The sequence below is a fragment of the Lagopus muta genome, chromosome 9 (assembly GCF_023343835.1).
Source record: "Lagopus muta isolate bLagMut1 chromosome 9, bLagMut1 primary, whole genome shotgun sequence".
Taxonomy (NCBI): domain Eukaryota; kingdom Metazoa; phylum Chordata; class Aves; order Galliformes; family Phasianidae; genus Lagopus; species Lagopus muta.
The window spans coordinates 2,341,252-2,362,306 of record NC_064441.1 but is presented as its reverse complement, the minus strand read 5'-3'; the positions used below and the strand labels follow the sequence as shown (position 1 = coordinate 2,362,306).

The 21,055-nt window shown below is 38.5% G+C and overlaps 1 long non-coding RNA gene across 1 annotated transcript; it reads right to left on the bottom strand.

Annotated features, from left to right (window-relative positions):
* Nucleotides 1-7,637: 7,637 nt before the first annotated feature.
* LOC125697558 (uncharacterized) lies at nt 7,638-20,842 on the bottom strand. The gene is made up of 4 exons (XR_007378848.1): nt 20,762-20,842; nt 10,031-10,159; nt 9,461-9,529; nt 7,638-7,842 (listed from the first exon to the last, which is right to left on the bottom strand). It is a non-coding gene; the product is annotated as an uncharacterized LOC125697558 (long non-coding RNA).
* Between the last annotated feature and the right edge of the window lie 213 nt (nt 20,843-21,055).

The following is a 21,055-nucleotide window of genomic DNA, read 5'->3' as shown; positions in this document are numbered from 1 at the left end:
TCCTTAAGAAGCATATCACAGTAAAAAATAACTTTCTCACTACAGCAGACTTACAGCCACATCATCCAAACCTGCCAGTGGAGAATGACAAATCCATCAGAGAAAATTATAAGGCACCCTATTACAGGCAAATGCAGTCAAAAGATTATCTTTTTAATTTTTCTCTTAGAGGAAAATAGCCTCTAATCCAATGCTGGAGGTGAAATATGCCTGAAAGAATGTAGGGGAACCAAGAACGGATCCAGACCTAAGCACTGAGGCATTGCTTTCTGTCCCAATTAAATCTTTTGCCTTGATGTACGTAGACTTAAGGCAAAGACTTTCAATATTACTGATGATGATGTTGTTTTTTTTTTTATTACTTGGTATTTCTCCCATAGTGACCTGCATGCTTGACAACTTTTTGCTTTCATTGTATTATTAAATGAATAAATATCAGCAGATAGTTTACTCCCATTACCTCATTAATTATTTACTGGAATATATAAATTAAGCATATCCCTTTGATTTATTTTTTGCCTGGAACAGCTTACCTCAATCTCCTCACCCAGCTCTTGCGGCAGCCTTCCAAGAAATCCAGTGCTCTGCATTGCCTGCCTGAAATGCTCACTACTTTTTTCTTTTTCTACATTATTTCTTTCTGACAGGCTGACTAGCAATTAACATAACATTCTCAGTGAGCATCTAGCCCTCTCATCAGCAAAACAGCATCTATTCCCTGGGCTGTACTGCACTGCTTATGTTTGTGCACACAAGACTTTGATGACTGATTTGAAAACTGGTGCGCATTGAGCAAGAATCTGTATTGATTGAAACTCTGCTTCACATCTCAGTAGATTCCACAATATCATCTTCTGAAAGACTTCTACCAAAGGCTTTCTCCAGCCCTCAAAATGTAACTAATAACCTCTTTGGTGATACACCCAACAAGGGTTGTTGGAATAAAAAATTGTTGTCAGGAAAGTATTTTGGAGAGACTTGAATATTTTAATATCATACCTCCTCGTGTAAATCTCTTATTAAAATCAAACTCATTTCATGAGTAGATAATTCTCAGAGATATCTAGCTCATGATAATTTCTTAGCCAGGAATATTTATTTTACCATTGTATTTATTTATTCACTTATTTCTTTAATTGGAAGGATATCTAAAAACATGAGTATAAAGCTTCTGGGGACATACCTGCAGAAAGCAATCTCACTTCTTTTCTCACATAAGACTTCGTTTATTCCATGTACTCTCTCTAATTCAGTGTTGCTGGGTTGAAGATTGAATACATATCATGTACTTATTGTACACAGAGGCCTGGATAACATACCTGGTATACATGGAGTCTTACCGTCTATGATAGAATATAAATTATTACTTTGGCTTTAATTTACATATATATATATATATATATATATATATATATATATATATATATATGTATGAAGTTCAGTAAGTATATATATAATTATTTTTTGAGTTAGAGACATGGCTTAACCTAAGAGCACGTGCTTAGTTTTAATTCATCCAGTAACAAATCTGTGAGTGTAACACACTACAGCTGCCTTAACATTTTTAAGTGTTCCAGTATGAAGATATTTATTAGGGACTTTATAGACCATCCTTCATATAAGACTACTTAACAAAATTCCCCCAACTGACAGAAACAATAAACTTCCCAGGTTTCTAACTGACATATGTTAATATTTAAAGATGATTCTACCTTCCCTTCCCCTGATCATTTCAGTAAATTAATATTGAGTTATACAACCTAATGAGGGAAATTAATTTCCTAAAATTACCTTCCGTGAAGGAAACTAAGCATAAGGTGTATAATCAGTGGGATTTTTTTTTTCCAGAGGAAAGAGAATCACGGTGAACGGAACAAAGTGGGATGTTGAGATGGAAAAACACTTTATTTTCTTTCCAAAACAATTTTACATAACAATTCTATTTTTACTCTTTCACTGCTTTCAATACATCTTCATTTTGAAGAAGTAAAGCAATTGCACAAATAGAACTCCTTAGCTCCTTAGGTACCTATTTGATAGCAATTAACAATAAATTTACAGATCCTATACAGGATTTCTTTCAGGAGCTTTAAATCATCTCAGACACACTCGCTTCAATAGGAGCTTTCACATATATAGCTCAAATGTGATACATTTTCCTCCTCCTGTATTATTAATAACTCCTCAAAAGTGCAGAATTTTCTGGTATCATTCTAGAAGGCACTTCCAAATCTAGGATTAAAGCATTAATATTGATAGCCAGAATATGACCCTATGGCATTAAATTCCTGAAGCACGTTTCTACAGTCAGGAAAAGCAATTTTACTCCTTTGGAGATAAAGACAAAAGAAGAAGCCAAGCCTCAGATGTTAAAAAAAAGAAAAAAAAAAAAAAAGCCCCAAACCCAGTTGAACATCTTTACCACTGGTCAAGTCTCTTTGCCTTCCTTCCTGATGAGGAAAGGGAGAAGAGACCTCCTTGCTCACCGTCAGCATCCGTTCAGCACTACAACGTCCACTGACAGGCAGTGGCACATTCCCCACCTTGCTGCCTTTTGTGGGTAGCCACATGTTTCAAGTGATCAGGAATTCCAGTCACCTTCCCCTAGAAGGGTACACACCATCTTCCTGCAGCAGGACTCCGGCACGTTCCTGAAACGGCACGGCGATTGCAATAGCACATTGCGTTAGTTTTACCAGTTAATGAAAGACCTAAGGCAATCTAATTCAAGCTCTTTTCTGGGGAAGCATGCCAGCTATATTCCCAGGCCAATTATTGCTTTCACAAAGTGCTCTAAATCTGTCAACAGGCAAAAGTGTGAACTACAGTATAATAACCGAGTTGAGAAGGTGACCCAGTTGTTGCAAGAGGAGCACTGCTTCTTGCCGTGGGAGCAATGAATGTTGGCTCACAGCACCAGTGTGTGATTAAATGTCACACTTACATACTGCAAGCACTCACCAACAAGCTTGTACTCTTAAAAAAAAAAAAAAAAAAAAAAAGCTATACAAGCTATGCAGTTTGATGGTAAATGAATACTTATTCCTAAACATCAATATGACAAAGAGTTTGCAAGCCAATATGGGAACACACAGGAAGGTTCAGATAACATCTTACTGCTGTGAGTATGATCAAAGGCACTTAGTGGATTTTTAGCTACAGAATTAACAGCATCTTGATATACATGATTTATTTTTCCAAAATACAACTCAATAAAGGAAGTTACTGAAATGAAATCAATTTCCTAATAATCTATGGCTTGTGTCTGTCTCAAATATTGAAAACGACTGCTGGGTAGAGAACTTCTGTGAAAAGAAGAAACGAGAAAGCTTTGCAATGTATCCTTTGTTTCAATTTCATAAAGGCCAGCAGTTGAGAAATCACCCATTTGTCCCACCTTCTTGACACAAACGAGATAATTTCTTTTCTCCAGCCATACATGCTGTAATTAAAAGGCACATAACGTTGCTTTAGCCCCTTGAGGATTGCTGGCATACACTCAACAAGTGCAAGTGCTTTGGCTGTGCTGAGTTCCTCTGAGAGCCATTGATCTGAGCTAAGCCTGGGCAGCTTCAGATGCTTCTCCAAAAATAGCCATGATCTGCAAGGGCTGAAAGCTATTACAGCTTGTCAGTGTGCCTGAGCTTTGGCTCTAGCAGGATACGGGGTTGGGTGCTGACCCAACATGGCCACAGCTTGGCAATACAGTTGTTGTTCTGAGGATGCTACCAGCAGAGCAGAACAGTGAGGCAAAGCCCCAGCAAGTGAGTCATACTTCATGGGCACAGTTAAGCATGATGCTGAATTGGAGAAGGAGAAAATTTAATAGCCACGTGAACTAAAATGAAAGGATTGATGGTGAATGTCAACCTAATTACAAGAATAAATCATGTCTGGCTCTACAGTTATTAGCCAAGCTAATTCATTATTTGCTTAAAAATAACATTAAAACTTAACCAATAAAACCTTTTATCAGTGGCTGGTCTTATTTTATTCCTAGTCTAAATGTTAACACTGTTAAGAATCCTTAAAAGAAAAAAAGTCAGAAAATTATCTTAGGAATAATAAAACATCTTTCATCATTTAAGATTTTTCTTCACATTATCCAATATAGATTTAGGTATCATTTACACAATGAAACATTACTACTTATTACAGTGTCCCAGAGGACTTGCAGTTAAATAAAACATTATTTTTCACTAAAAAAAAAAAAAAAAAAAAAAAAAAGTGGCTTTAATTAAAGGTGAAAAAATATCTGAAGGCAGTAAGCTTCCCCTTATACTTTCTGTTTACATATCGAAGCTGCTGACTATGCCAGTAATGATTTCTACTCCAGACAGAGTGCCTTGGGTTTGTTTCCCTGCTGATTCTGCCTTCAGGGTTTGGTGATTGCTGAAGGACATGGGAAGAAGTCTGGGGGGCTGAGTCAGACAGAGGGACAGGGCAGGCTGAAGGCAGAAGGAGGAAATGACAGAAGGGAAAGGAAGGAAATGGTTTCAAGCTAAAAGATTCAGACTGGATATAAAGAAAAAGCTTTTTCAGTAAGAGTAGTAAAGCGCTGGAACAGGATGCCCAGGGATCTGGTGGGTGCTCATCCTTGGAGACACCAAAGGGGCTGGATGGGGCTCTGAGCATCTGATTGAGCTGTGGGTGCCCCTGTTCATTGCAGAGTGTTGGACCAGATAGCCTGTAAAGGTCCTTTTCAAACTATTCTATCATTCTATTAAAGCAAATCAAAAGGCAATCAGAAAATTAGACTTTCCTTCCAAACCAGGTCCATGCAGATTCTCCATTCAGTGTTGATGATAACAGTGATCACTGCTAAGGAAACAAGTGTTTTATTGGTTTTTTTTTTCCCAGTTAAACTGGTAAAATAAACCAAAATAGATGGGATAGCAAGGAAAGAAAAAGAAAGATGCATCAAGACTGAAGAGCCACGTTGAGTCGAGTTGCTGGACTGGAGCTCGGAGTAGTAGGGTGGATTTTGATTCAGCTGTCAGTCGTCTGTATGATCCCCTTACTTAGAAACGAGCAGAGCTTTTCAATTGCCCACCAGACGATAAATAAGCCGTGCCTCCAAACGAGTTAAAGTCTTAAAACCTGAACTCTTCAGATTTTATTAGTGATTGAATAGCTCCAGGTGTTTCTAAGCAAAAATCAATAAAGAGATTAGCTGCAACAGTCTGCTGAGAGATTACGGGCGAGACTTTGTCAGACAGATAACCAACAGACTGAGGGACAAAGCAATGCCCCTTGTGCTAAATCTTTACAAGGAGGAATCACCTCACCTTTGAACCTGACGTTTCCACACCACCCAATCCTGAAGGGAATTTTTGTATACTTCCATGGCAAATGCTCATGCTGTTAACACGTGAAATACTTCCGTGGATGAGAAGTCATTGACTGCCATTTAATTTGATTTAAATATTAATGCTTGCCTTTCACTTGTGTGTCATTCAGTGGTTAACAGGAAGTATAATTCATGCAACATTTTCGAGGAATATTACAGGGCTTTTGTTGACTTTTTTTTTTTAAATATATTTTCAAGCATTTTACAGTAATACTCCTGTTTTCAGACAAAAGGAAATTTTTGAATATTTCTAATGATCTCCCTAATGGATTTTCAGATATCTGTTTCCTCAAGTAGTTTCAGACATTACTAATTGTATCACTTCAGATATTCCCCTTTTATATTGTTTGGTGAAGGCTCCAGAGACTTCCCTTCTAAACAGAGATGATCTGATTCTGAGAAACTGAGAGGTGGCTGTGCTGAAAAGTCTGAATGCAACAGCAAGACAATGAAGATAATTATTTCAAAAAGTGTCTGAACTTATGAAATCAAATTTGAAGCATGCCCACAAAAACACAAGAAAGGATTATTAACATGCACAGATGAAGACTTTGTGCTTTTTTCCTTTTCTGGGATCACCTCTGCTATCTATCTCACCGCTATCCTGGACCTTGATGCTTTCAGCAACCTTTTGCAAGAAACCATCATTCCTTCTCCAGTCATGGCTGCTGGGTCTGCAAGGCTGGCAGCTGGTAGAGGCAGAAATGAGATTAATTGGAGCTGTCAGTCCAGAGGCTGGTGGACAAGCATCCACACAGTAATAGACAATGTCAGCAAGGAAAACAAGGCAGAGGATGGACTGAAATATTTCCTCAAGTTGGCAAATATAAAAAGGCAAGTTTGAGGCATAACCAAAGCAGTAATGCTGGGGTAGAGTTTTCCAATATCTCATTCAATGTGATTAAATTCAAGTGGTCATAAAGTAACAGTCTTACTTTGGGAACTGAAAATATAATTTGTAAACTCATTCCTTCCAAAAAATGAATTTTTAAAATTTAATATAAGTGAGAAAGTTGTCAATCTGCTCTTTCATTTCTTCTAACTCTTATGCACTTTTAAAATAAAACATAGAACATTTGCTGATAATTTATTCAGACTCATAAAACATTTCTCTACTTGTTAAATGTAACAGAACTGGACCTTTAATTTATCTCTACCAGGAACTACTTGAGGACAAGGAATTTCTAGGAATATTTCCAAAAAAGTCTTTCCATTAGATGAAAAGAAAATTTACTTAGCTGTCACTGTTTTTGCCTTAATTGTAAGCCATTTGATTTAGCAGTTACCATTAGAATTACTGTTAAAATTTCAAGGTTAAATTAAGATTTGAAATAAAATTTAACATGTGGTCCACACATAAGCATGTGAGACACCTGGATGAGCCTTCCAGTCCTGCGAGAAGGGCACTGACTCTGTACACAAACACACTGAGCAAGTCTGAAGAGTTATGTGCATTTACTTACGTGTCACCATCATCTTGTTGCTCAGTCTATGGATGGGCTATATATAGCTGAACCACTCTGATTTGAAGCTGTTGTTTGAAAAAGCCTCAGACTTTGCTTTCTTACCTCTTTTTGTTATGATGGGCTCCAAATTTACAAGCAAAAATAAATGTTTTGGGGCTGGCTCATTAAATATTTGAATTCCTTTTCTGTAAGCACTCAGGTTCACTGCTTTTATTATAAATCCTGCATGTGCAATTTTTTGATAGGAATCCATCACTGTGGATGGTATGCACATGGAAGTGTTTGGGTCCACAACCATATTTTGTAGGAAGCATTTCTGTTAACTGAACAGAGGTTTCACTCACCTCTGGAGATCTGGGAACTCCACAAATTAAGTCTACAAAGCAACGACACATACCAGGGTTACTTTTTGTTCCCAGCATTTAAAACAGTCTCCTAAGGTTTTATTTGATGGATGAACCCATCAAAGGAAGAAGTTCTTCTGTAGTGTTCTACCTGCTCATTTTATCACCAAACTCCAGAGTTCTGCAGATACCAGAGGCAAGGCAGCTGTGTGCAAAGGTGAATGTGGTCCCGAGGTTAAATGTGCTAATCATGTCAAAGACTTTATCAGGCATCTGAAAATGAGGAGAATGTCTTGGATCTTAGTAGGACGAGGTTTTGACAACCAGCAGACACCAAGTGATACCAACAATCTTCTCCTGCCCAAGAGTAGCTCATTTGCTCTCTCTTGGCACCCAGGATCAGCAGAGCAGACCAAGGGCTGGTGCCAGCTCATGAGAATGCCCCTCAGCCCTACATGAAACTGACCTGGAGCCTGGCTGCAGAAATGCCCACACAGCATCTTTATGGATGACTTTTCAGTCTCCAGAGCTGGGATCTGCTGAACCGCGTTGCTCATGCAAAGGCAGCTTCAAAACCACGGCATGACTCTGCATTCCTCATGCAGCTCCATCCCCAGTGGCTGTGTGGTTGTTTTCTGCTGTACAAGGCCCTTCCTGTGCTGCAGTGACCTACTTTCATGCTCTGGTTAGAGAAAGTTGAAAAAAAAAAAGAAGAAGAAAAAAATTAAGCAGACAAAACCCCCAAGCCCCTCAACAACAAAGAAACAAGTAACTACTTTTTAACTCGTTCTTTAACATTCTTAAGCTCTTACAGAAAATAACTAAGACTCAAATCCTGTAATTCATCCTTATATACCTGAGGCAATAAAATATGCATTTTTCTATGTTGGATTTTTGGCTCAAATAGCTTTGTAATAGTCTTATCCAAATGATGAACTCCAAATGCTATTTTTCTTCAGCCTAAGATACTTTCCACTATTGTAAACAAAGATTTAAGAAACAAAGATTTCATTTTAAGATCTACAGCAAATAGGACTTATATTTGAATATTTACATTTGAATATTAGGGACTTTGAATAATCTGTCTGTGAAAGACAAATAAATCAAAGCTTCAGAACAGTGAGAACATAGTTTTAATCATGTTTTCTGAGAGAAAAAGCATGAACTCTAAAATGTAGGTTGTGACTTTTGTTTTCCAAATTGTCATCACAATTGCAGAGCAAGAAGATGGAGTGGTCTGACAAATACTGGGACATTTAAAGAAAACATTAAAAATATTTGAAGGTATTATAAAATTCTAGGCTGAATTGAAGGCTTATGGTACAGCATACTCCAGAGAATAAAGGAAGATATAATCTTCTAGATGAGTCCGACTGTCACAGGGCATGTCCCCACTGGGCAACATCTACCTTGGCAGAGACCTGAGTCAGCAAGCTCAGATCAGGTAGAAAGAAAATTACAGTAGATAGTACTTGGATTATACTGACTGGAGTACGGAGTCCTGAACTAGCAATAAACTATTGATCAAAAGAGCATTTCTTTGTTTGAATTCAAAACAATCTTGGCCATCCAACAAGATGGTTCATCTACCAAGATACCAGTACTGCTTTGCAAAATGCCCCACGTGCCACAGATCACAGCAATATGGAACTTTATTGGTTATAGAGGCTTTGCAACCACGTAAGAGAACTATCTGATCTAAATAGCAATGCAATGGGGATGCTTTCTATTACATGACATCTGGATTATCACTGCATGGAAGCATTTCATACTGCTTTAGAATCATAGAATCATTAAGTTGGCAAATACCTCTGAAACCATCAAGAGCAACCCCAACCCATCCCACTATGCCCACTGACTGTGTCCTTCAGTGCCACATCCCCACAGTTCTTGAACTCCTCCAGAGACAATGAGTCCACAAGTTCCTACCATATTAGTGCTGACCAGGTTAGTGGGGATGATTTTCTGAGAGCAAATGGTGCAGTATGTCTACTCTTCAGAATCTATTCTGTGCTTGGTATTTTTATGGCAGTTCTTATTGCATCACCCAAGTACCCAATTATAAAGAAAGAAAATTGTCAATAGCTACAGCCTTGCTACCTAGGCAGTCTTCACACTGTAGACTGAAAATAAAGATATCAGATATCTTACTTCACAGTTTGCTAACAAAACCTCAGGAGTTCAACATGAGGAAATATTTCAGGAAACTAAGGACAAAGAAAGTATGCAAAATTCCAGATATTTCTATTACTGTCAGTCACAATGAGACAAGCAGATGTAAAGACATTGACAAATCTTACCTCAGAGAAATACCATTGTATTCCAGGAGAAACAATACCCAGCAATCAGAAAATTTGTTTGACATTATTCTGTGAAGAAAAGGACATTTACAAATGGATTCATAGGAATTACAACAGAAATCCAAAAATCAAATAGGATTTGATGATGAGGCTCCCATGTATAACTTACAAAATGCTCCCCCAGTTTAAGTATATTAGAATGCATTAGATAAGGACATATGACAGATTATCTATAATCTGTTTAAATACAGAGCCACAAGCTCTGTTCATAGACTACAGACATGAGGAATTAGGTGTCGTGCAAGCAAAGTTCCTCAGCCCAGAAACAGGCTGCCTAAGTAGAAGGCAACAAACAAGACAGGACTACACGGAAACAAGAGAAAACAAAGTCAGCAAGATAAGCAAGAGGTTGGAGCACATGAGAACCCTAGATCCTCTTTTACGTGTAAGCATTATAGGGTGTTTTTGGTTTTTGGTTTTTAAAGTAGCTTTTTAGAGATGTGAAAGTAGATAGTGAAGTGGTTTTTCATGTGAGCACACAACGGCATGGCTGATTTCACGGCAGAATACCTATTAGCAGTAGATTGAAGCTGTTGTCCTGGCGTGATCGTGGCAAGAACGAGGCTTGGGAAGTTGAAGGAGAGAAAAATACAGGGGTGTAGATGCTGCTAAGAGCACTGGAAAGGGAGAAATCTATTTCTGAAACAACAGAAAAGGGAAAGGCTAGATTAAGAAAAAATCAGGTGGTATGCTCCAAGAAGTAAGCTAGGGGAATCACGGGCAGCAAGTTATATTAGAGGATAAGTGAGCAATAAGAGAGCACTTGTCAAGGTTGGAGAGAAAGGATGTGATTAGGACAAAAGATGTGATGTGCATGTCTGCACTTACATGTGAAGATAGGTCTTAGATACCTAATATAGAAACAACTCAATTGAAGCCTGAATATGAGGTAGCTTTTGATTATTTTTTTTTTTCTCTTTTTATACTGTTTTCATCCTAAGCTTTAATTTCTACCCTAAATTTTTTTGACAGTGGATTCTATCATTCACAGACATTTTGCTCAACTATCTTTTCAGGAAACATCTTCAACCCGAACGTGCCCCACTATCGTTTTCATGCATTTCCAACATTCCCTGAAAGCACTGCGAATTGGTCCACCGATTTCAATAGTCTTCAGATAAGACCCTTGGGACTGCTAGATAAATGCATTACATACTCCCAGAAAGAACAGTTAGAAAGATAGTGCTTTAAGATTAATGTATTTGTAACTGTTGTTGCTGAGTCTTAACAAGAAAGTGAATACATAGAGAGAGTTTTGTGCCATACATGTGATCATACATGGTCCAAACAAGGGAGCTGATGAGCAGCATTCTCATTAAGTGGCAAGAGCATTTAAAATGCAACTAAAAGCATTGTATAAATATTTTCAGAAAGGAGAGCTACTGCAATAAAACAACACATTCAGAGATCTTAGTGGAGGAACTTAAGTATTGCTACCTTGCTTCAACCATCAAATCAACCATCTACCCTATCCAAGTTAATTTCTAATTCTTTAATCTGATTTATGAACATCTTTCTCCCACACAACCCCTGGCTGCTATTATCTGCATGCTTATCACGTGAAGTCTATATAGCCACCAATCAATGAGAAAACAGCCAGGTCATTCTATCTTTCATTTTCATTGCTTGACCAAGAAGTTATAAAATACAGACCCCTGTCCTTATTTACCATACGTCTATGTGATCTGTTGATTAAATATGTTCACGTGTATTTAAGGATTTGCAGTGATCCAGCCCCCTAGGTTCACTTCTGTTTCCAAACTCAGGATGTTTCAGCAGCTTATTGTCCTCAGACTGCAGCAGCCCACTTCCCTCTAGTTGAAGAAGGTTCACTGGGGATCCAGTGAGGAGATTTAACTCAGCCAATTACAACGGCACCACTTCAGGATTGTGACAAGTGTGCGGTCCTCAGGGGATTTCTGTCACACCCTCTCACCATTCAGAAACTGAAATTGTGCATTTATTTATTTATCTTTTGTAAGAGAGAGGAGAGGCAGAAGGATACCCAGCTAATGAGCTGGCAGCAGTGGCATCAACCTCTGCAGAAAAGCCCACGGGCAACCAGGTGCACACATCAGGAGGACATCATTGCTTTCTGCTGCATTTCAGTTCCTAGCTGATGCCAACACAAGAGCCAGCTAAAGAAACTGGTCTTTTCTGCATTATTTAAATATTGCCTTCACATACCCTCAGCAACCGCTCACAGATGCCCAAAAGCCTGATCTGCAGTCAAAGTCTTGCCTCCCAAGGTGAAGGTAAAACCTAACTGCTATTCATTACAGCCCTGAGTTTAAATCAAACATTTAACTGTTTGTGCTCAGCCCAGATTTTTAAAAATGTGGAAGCGTAAATCTACATGTGCTCAATGCTCAGATGTTTTATTCAAGGGATAAATGTCTTCAATAAATATTCATGCTCCAGTGTACATTCTGAATTATCCCATCTCAGTCAAATGACTGTAAGCATTAGTTTTATGTTATTGATGCTAATTTTTTAGCCCCAAGTAAAAATCTTAATTGCACTCGTGCAATTTCACTATATTTATTCTGGCTACAGAGCATCAGAAGTGATAAAAATTCAATTACTCTTTCTGATGTGTGACATGTTTTTCCACTGGTTCTTCTCAAAGACACCTCACCATTATTAGCACTTTGATTAGAGGCCTTCATCCTCACATACTATTAAGCATTTGCATTTGGTAGACAAATTGCAGTTCCCTCATCCATCCAGTGTCTGGCAATGCAGGCAGAGTGAGCTGACTGCAGTCCTGCCTTCAGGTGGGGTTTATGAAAGGATGGATGAACTTATTCTTCACCCACCTACCATCAATGTTTCCCCACTAACCCATGCCCCTTAGCTTAACATCTAAATGCTTCTTGAACACCTCCAGGGCCAGTGACTCCACCAACTCCTTGGACAGCCCATTTCAGACCCTGTTGACACCCATCTCAATTAAACTGTCTTAAATTGCCTTACCTGGAAGCACGTGTCTTGCAAGTGGGTCCCTTCAATGCATTTGCCCACACAGGTGAGGTGGGACACAGCCCAAGATGGTACCTTCACAGGGAAAACCAGTCTAGATATTGAAAAGAAAGAAAGAAGTCCTGCTGGACTTTGATCCACTCTCAAGCTTGGTCTGAAAGCTCATGTGCTTTTGCCATGTTTTAAGCACCGTAATTCAAAATAAGTTCATATTTTTCTGTTTTGTGCAAAAAACATTGCCATCTTGGGAAACTCCTGTTTGCAGTGGCAATACATCAAGAGCAGCTTTAATGCAGGGATACAACTCTACATGCTGATCACAATTTATGCCAGCCTTCCATCTAGGCATGCCTTTTCACAGCACAACAATGCTTTTGTTCATTTGTCTGCGTAAAGCAGATGCCACAAATCTGCCCACAGCAAGATCAGAAATTTGGAAACGCAAATACCTCATGGATGTAAAACAACAAATCTCTATCTTCCCAGGTGCAATTCTACCTCTAAGCATGGAGATTGCCTCCAGACAGCCAGACCCTCCTGCGAAGTGCAAGCTTTGGATTTATAGCTAGTAATCAAGAAAAGGCAACTTAAAACCAGTGCAGAGCTTGCCCTACTCCTCATTCACACCTATCTAACTGAGGCTGAGCGACACAGGAAGGCATAAGGGAACACAGTTTGTTAATGGCTATCCTAATACAGATGTTTCTGAAGGCCAACAAATTTGACTTTGCAAGGTCTTGAAAGTTTTGACCCAAATTAGCAGCAGATTAAACTTTACTTTTCTCCTACAGCCAGAAGCAAGAATGCATATTATTCATACCTGTGCATCAGGTATTTTCAAGGGACAAGCTTTGCAGCTTGTACAATCAGGCAGTGCAAGGTGACTCAGCTGGCAGGTCACAAATAAGGAGCAGAGCACAAAAAGCAAATAGCTATAGAAAATTTGTTCTGATCGATACAAGTTCTTAAATATTTACCCAAGACTATGTGGGGCAGTTGATAGAATAGAAGGAAAGGATGCTGCAGGGGCTACTGCTGCAAATTTAGAGAGCAGTTCTGGCTTTGGTGGCCTCCACAAAGCCCCGACAATGTGAAGAAGTTCTTCCTTAAGAATAAAACACGGAGCTTGAATGTCAAAAAAAAAAATAAAAAAAAAATTGATTTTGATTCATAATGCAAATATTGCAGTCTCATCTTGTTGCTTTCCAACAAAGCCACTGTTTGTGTACATATGAAAGCTGTGACTTAAATATCCAAGGTGAACAAAAACAAAGTGGAGTATTTACATTGTTGGAGTAACAGACACAGTCTGATGAAGAATGCTTAAACTTGAAAGAGAATTTCCTAGGAAGAGCTGCAGATTTTTTCTTTTTTTGGCACTGAACCACACAGAGGATGATAGACATTGCAAGGGAAGAAGGAACAGTATCACAAATAAAACTTGCAGTCAAGAAAAATAACACTAAGTGCTTTGTTTTATATGTGAGTTATTAAGATTAACAAACCCTTGCATTTTTTTTTCTCCCTATTAGTATGTTATTGCAAAGAAAACATCATCATCCGAGGTGAACAACATCAGCTCCTTTCATGAGGCCAGATAGAAAATGAGTGTTAAGCCCTTCAAGCAAAAGAGCCACAGATTTCCCATGGGTTTCCAGCCCCACTAATCTCCCTGCCATTCCTACCCTTTCATATCTTTCGTATCTTAGACTTGGCGACAACGGAAAGCTTGCAGGGCTCTGAAGTACTGTCTTTAAAATACCAGATTAAAAGGACAAAGCTCAGCATCACCTTGCCCTGAATGGTATCTGATCAGAAGAGCTTCTTAAAAATTCAGGCTTGAGAACTGTACTCCAACACAAGAGAGAAATCTCACTTTTAGTTATTCAGCTTCTTTGGACTTCAAACATATGCAGTTTTTACTTTCAGTGGCTTCTCGCAGTAAAATTTGGGAATCACCACACTGAAAGTCTCCCTGTCTTCAGTTATCATGCAACTGGAAAATATCAAAGAAATTATGAATACACACAATTTCACTTATTACCACTGTGCTTTTTACTAATTCTACTTAATATAAGTCTCAACAGTCCTGAAGGAAAGACTCGTATGGACGCTTCTCAGTGAACATCCTCTCTGCATGGCACCCTATCATCATCCTCTCTTGTTAACTTGTGTAGATATGGATGCTGGTGTCTACAACATATTTCCTACACAAAAAAGAACGACGAAACCTGGCTAATGCCAAGATGCTCTTTTCTTACCAGCTTATTTTCAAAACTGTACCTTTAACAAGAATATCTGAAATGGATCAGTAATGAAGCTGAATGACTGGTTATTACAGAAGCCTTTGGCAACAGTCAGATCTTATTAGTTCATGACATATCGTATAGGATTTAAAGATAAACCATTTGGTGAAGTATGGAGTTGCTGGATGTATGGAAAAGCTCCTTACAGGGTGCTTTTGAAGAAGAATTAAGACAGGAGTAGAACTGAATATTTCTGTATCTCCTCTGGAATAAAATCTATCCTACATGGAGGAAAAAAAGCATATATATATAAAAAAAGTATATATGCATATATATATATATATTCCAAATCACATTTGGCAAATTGGATCCATAGAACATAGATGTTTCCATGAGAGAAAGTTCTTTAGTAAGAAGTATCTCAAATGAGATTTCAAATACCTTGCGTCTCAAAGTTTTTCATGGTTGCTTGTATAATGCACTTACCATATAGAAGAGTTATTCTCTGTACTATATCTGTTGTCATAATCTGGAGATATCTTAGTAGCATATATATCACATTTTCAAAGATATTTTGACTACAGGTGGTTATTTGGTGCACTTTGGGGACTTCAGATGTGCTATTTGACATGTAAACAGCTATGACGAATGACCAACCTTTAAAACAAGAGATATACACAAGTAATTGCATTTTCTAAAGCACTTGCTGATGGACAGTGGGATGCAAGAACTTTTTACAGAATTCACTGGTACTTGAGAAGATGCAGGTGCCTTGGTTTACAAAGAAAATGGCAACACAACTATAAAGGCTTATTATTTTAATTGTTGAAACAGAATACTTCAGGTTGTCCAGCATCCTGAAGATGCTTTGAAAGTGTCATAGGACTATGCAGCTGTTGCATTTGATAGGTTTGTACTACAGAAACACTTCCTTTCTTTTTCTTTAGGTTAGTGGTTTGGAAAGCATTGCATAAAACAATCTGGGGGAAGTATTAATTTGGGCAAGAAATTAATAATGCACTGGAACAGGCTGCCCATGGAAGTGGTGGAATCACTGTCCATGGAGGTTTACAAAAAAAAAAAATAGATATGGCACTTAGGTACATTTGTGTACATGTCTAAGTGGGCATGGTGAGGATGGATTGACAGTTGGACTAGATGATCTTAGAGTTCTTTTCCAACCTTAATGATTCTTGATTCTGTGAAATTGCAGTGAAGTAAATGAGCCCCACAGACATGAAATGCAGCCTGAGAAAAAGCAAAATAATAACATATTTAGGGACAAATTTCTTTCCCTCATCCTACTGCCATAAAGGGCAAGAACTAAGCAAGTTGATGGCATGCTATCTGTACCTGCAGTGCTCCTTCACTTACCAAAGATAAGGATCTGCACTGGAATCAAAACTGCAACTCCAGTCTTTGGTAGCTTGGGTACAATATGTGACATAAGAGGGAGGAGAAAGCTCTGACAATTCTGGAGCTCATTCAGAGGACCTGTAATGATCCATGCTCAACAGTGCCCCATTATCTTGCAAGCAACTGGCATTTATCTGTGATCTGTCAGTCCCCATGGTACGGGATCAGCACTAGGAATACATTCAGGCAGAGGAATTATGGCTCCTGTGTGTGGGGCCCACCAGTGTGCAAGGGTGTTATTTTAATTTGGGGGGGCACAGGGAAAGGCTGCAGACAGCCTTCTCATTACTGCTAATGAAGGAGCAGGCACGCTCATTGGGCCATTGGATTGCATTGCACTCCAGAGCCGAATTCACAAAAGAAAGAGAAGGTCAGAGGTAAGTGTTCTGTATGACAACAGCTGCATTAAATGACCTGGGAAATTCTCCCTTACCGTGGAGCGCTCATCCTGAAGGAGGTTGGCAGCACTTTCATTTGCTCCGTTCCAGCTCTTGCTCTTCGTTCCTTTGCATAAATGACACTACTGTTATGTGCTGTTATGTTAAATTCAATTTACTGGGGAAGGCAGATAAGGTCAGCTGCAGTTACATCGTTAACTACCAACAAATTAGCATCCTGTGTCCATAAAGAGCTGGCAATGGAGGAAAGGACTAAATGCCTTCAGCTTTTTTCTAAAAACAAAGCGTAAGTTTCCATTTCAATATCAACTAATAGAAGAATGAATATCCTTTGATGTTTGCATCAAAAAACTTTCTCCACTGATATCTTCGGCTGCAATGCATGTTTGCTGAAAGCCAATCAATGGGCTTTATTAAAATGATTTCACATCAATTGGAGGCAAGGAAGATAAGAGAGTAAAAGGCTGGCAACCTAGCTCTGCTGCCTTGTGCTGATGTACCGGGATGTATTGGGAGCAACTTCTTGAGCCATCAAATAATGTTTTATAGCTCCCAAGATTATATTCCTTCTGCTTGTCAGTCACAAGTACAGGAAAAAATGAGAGCACTAGTGAATAGAGATAACAGATTTATAAGCACACACAGTGAAGATGTGCACGGGGAATGAAGTACTGTATATGTGTATACCAATGTTTCAGAAAAGATTTTTAAAGATTTTAATGGTGTTGCTAAGTATTATTTAGTAGCCTGCCCCTGAGTTTTCTGCTCATCTTTTTTGTTTGTTTGTTTGTTTTTTAAACATCTCTTTGACTTAAAAAGTAGAATTTTCAAAAGTCCTCACCCTGTGGGATTTTCAATGCTCCTTTACTTCGAGACATCTCTTTAAATACCTTCCAGAAGAAAAGCTCTACAAGGAACACAAACATACTGTCAATAGGTTTTGAAACTCCCCAAAAAGCAGCCTGCAGGTGCCCAGGGAATAACTAGTCTCTTTTTGAAAATGTTTAATTCTTTTCCAAGTATAACAGGAATTTGTAGTCCTAAAAACCATCAGTATATTGTTTCCAAATAGCATTTAACACAAATTAATACTATTTCACTGATTATTGCACAAAGTTTTCTTGTGGAGAAAAAAAAACAATCCAGTGAATCATAGTGCTATGAAATTTTCGTGTGCCAAGAGACAAAAGGACTAAAAGAGACTTTCCATTTGCCCCCTCTAAAGCAGGAATTATCCCTAAGAGGAAACAAACATGTTTTAAAATTTCTGATGCACCTATATTTGAGCAGAGTTGCTTCTGAATCAAAGCTTGCTGCTTCAAGTTGTGCCCCCCCCTGCTTCATTTAAAATCACTTTGTATCTGCACCACAACCTCCTTTGCTCTCTCCCTGAGAGGTGGGATGCAAGCCAGTAGAAAAATCCTCTATTCAGCTATAGGAGAATTTGTCTAATCTTGCACTACGGCTTGATCTCCTTCTAAAAACATTGGGTCATTGAAAGCTGATGCTGGTTCTCGTTTACTGAGACAATGCTATACGTGATAATAGCATTTCAACATATTATTTATGTTGCAACAACTGCTACAGTTTCAACCCCACCACATGGATACAATGTAAGATTACTTATTTTGTTGCGAATGCTTAATGGAGCCCAAATTTGGGTGCATTTCCCACAGGGGCCACGTGCTGTCACAGACAAACAAATGAAACAGAAACAGATCCATTAAGGTTGGAAAAGACCTCTAAGGTCACCAAGTCCAACCCCAACCCATTCCCACTGACCATGTTACTCTCCTTAACAATCTTTGAGTCGTACACTGCATGTGAAGAGCTGAAAATGCCTCTGCTGTGAATCAGTGCCTCTCAGGCACAAAAGGATATATTGTCACAGGATAAAATCTTTTTTTCTTTTTCTTTTAATACTGTCAAAACAAACGCTTTGCTTGAAAATAATTCTTGCAATATTTTGGATTCCCACTTGTTTGACAAATAAGAACAAGTCAAAATTAAAGGGATTTGTCATCATAAAATCAACCCCAGAAGCTTGTACACGAGCTGTGTCTGACAGGAGCACTTTGTGTGCCAGAGAACCATTTTCTAGTCAGGGAAAAATTGCCCATTTGGGGATGCTACAGGTGACACATTAGACATAAGCATTCAGATTGGGTATAATAACAGCATCCCTGCTAAGTGTGAAAACATTCTCTGCTTATGAAAGTGGAGAGGAATCAATATCCAGAAACATCATGTCTACAGTTTCCTTTCCTAGTGTAGCACGAGTGCCCTCCTACATACCCCATGCTGCCCCTGGCAGAAGTGAGCCAATTTTCAACACAGAGCTGGGAGAGGGGATTTGTAGGGTCTGCTTCTTCCACCACATTTTCCCTCCCTGCATATATATATTAAGTGCCAGATTATCAGGTATCCCTGCACCAGATCTATTTGAAAGGGTGATTTTGGAACAAAGCCATTCTGCCACCTTGGGGTCTAGTCTGGCACATCCAAGGACAGCCTCCCATAAGGGAAGACTTCTGGCCTTTTGTGATTAATCAACTTATCAGGGGAAAAAAAAAAAAAGAAAAAGAAAAAGAAAAAGCTGAGGATGCATGTCTCACTGTTCAAAAGGTTTAAGTGTGAGTGACAACAAGGGATAAAAGCAGGAAGTATAAGCAAATGGAAAAATTGAGACTTGCACAAGAAGTTATGTTGCCGTAAGAAATCTAAGTAATAAGAGAGCTGCTGAGTGCTTAAAATGGTAATTCTGTGCATAACCAAGCTGCAAAGTAAAGAAAATGCTTAACTAAATTTGCCTACACAGGGTCATTTAAAAAAATTGTATTAAAATAGACTAATCATAACAGAAACCAAAGTCTGTAATTTTGGAAGATGATTACTAACAGCACTAATTAAGTGGCTTTAATTGACTCCATCGAAGTCAAGAGACAATTCATATGTATATTTCTGCAAGACCCAGTAATCATAATTTCTGCAGCGTAACTTTTAAATGAGTTATCCTGCAGCTTTTATTAGCTAGATAGCTGCTTTCAATCCACAATTTGCAGATCCCCAGAGGGCCACGGATTACCACTAAGGCACTGGAGGTAACGAAGAAAAGCATGTTTACTGTCAATGCGTTGCCCTGGAAGCTTTGAAGGATCCAAAAATTGAGAAAGATAAAGAAGAGAAAGGGGGAGAGAGGGAATTTATTTTTTCTGCTTTATTCCCTCTCCCTAACTTTCTGAGCATTTTCAGAACACGGAAAGTTATCTCCCTGCTTTCCCCTGAAGAACTGCCTTTCTTTTTTTTTTTTTGGTCTTTCTTAATTAAACAGAAAGTATATCAAACATTAATTTGAAGGCGTGAATCCAGCACATTCTAACATGTGTAACCACTGCTGCTAAAAAAAATGGTTCCTTTCTCCTCTAACTTTTTACCCACTCATTACTGAAAATGGGCTATTTCAACTAAAACTTGCTTTTTAAATAGCCTGAGCCACACAAGCCTATCATGAAATAATTTAATGCATGGTGTAACTATGCAGCAAAGCTCTTAATAACCAAAAGCTCAGTCTGACAGCAGGAAGCATCAGTGCCTCTTGTTGGCATCGCCCCGTTTCGAAGAACCTCAACGTGTCATTTCAGCAGCTCCTTCCCATGAAGCCCAGCTCTCCACCTGCTTTGCTCAAACCTGGCATTTGGGAAGGGTATGGCATCAGAATTGTGTTTTGTGTTCTCTCTTTTAGCCCCAGAACACCTTCGTTTAACCTTGGAGACTGATGAGAGCAATTAGTCCCTCTTCTCCCCGTGAAATCACTTTATGGATTTGCAGCCCATTGGTTTTTTGTCATTCCTTTTCACTAAATTGAATATGTTCAGCTTTCCTGCAGTCCGACATTAAAAACCCTTCACTCCTTTAATTTCTCTCTTCCAAACTCTTTTATTTACCTTTCTTTTTCAGAAATACCATGCTCAAAAGCTTTATGTTGCATTTTAAATGTTGCCTACCCAGTTCAGAATTGAAAGGGCTCTATTTTTTCATTTATAGCTGATGTTTTACAGGCGATCAAAACCTCAAAAGGTAGAGAACTGATCTAAAGATGCATAAAAGCCTTTGTAACTAGAGAAAATACTTTAAGATTATTTCAACTCAGAAATAAGAAAAAGCTGAATTAAAAGTAAGTGCATATAAAAGTAGCTCACCTGTCTCAGAATCTGAATCAATTTGCCATGACGACCTTAGGATTTAACATATTTATATTTATTTCTTCTGTGGTCTCCCCTAAACGAAGAGAGGGAAAGCCAAGGATTTATTTTTTTCTTTTTTTTCCCCTTTTTTTTTTTTTTTAAATAAAATATAGCTACTGTTTGTTCTCACCTTTTGAAAGTTTGGCAGTGGTTTGTTCATTTGTTTAGAAGGTGCAAGAAAACAGTTTCTTGCCCACATCCTATGGCCAGTTTTATTTGTTGGTTTCCAAATAAAAGGAAATAATTTAT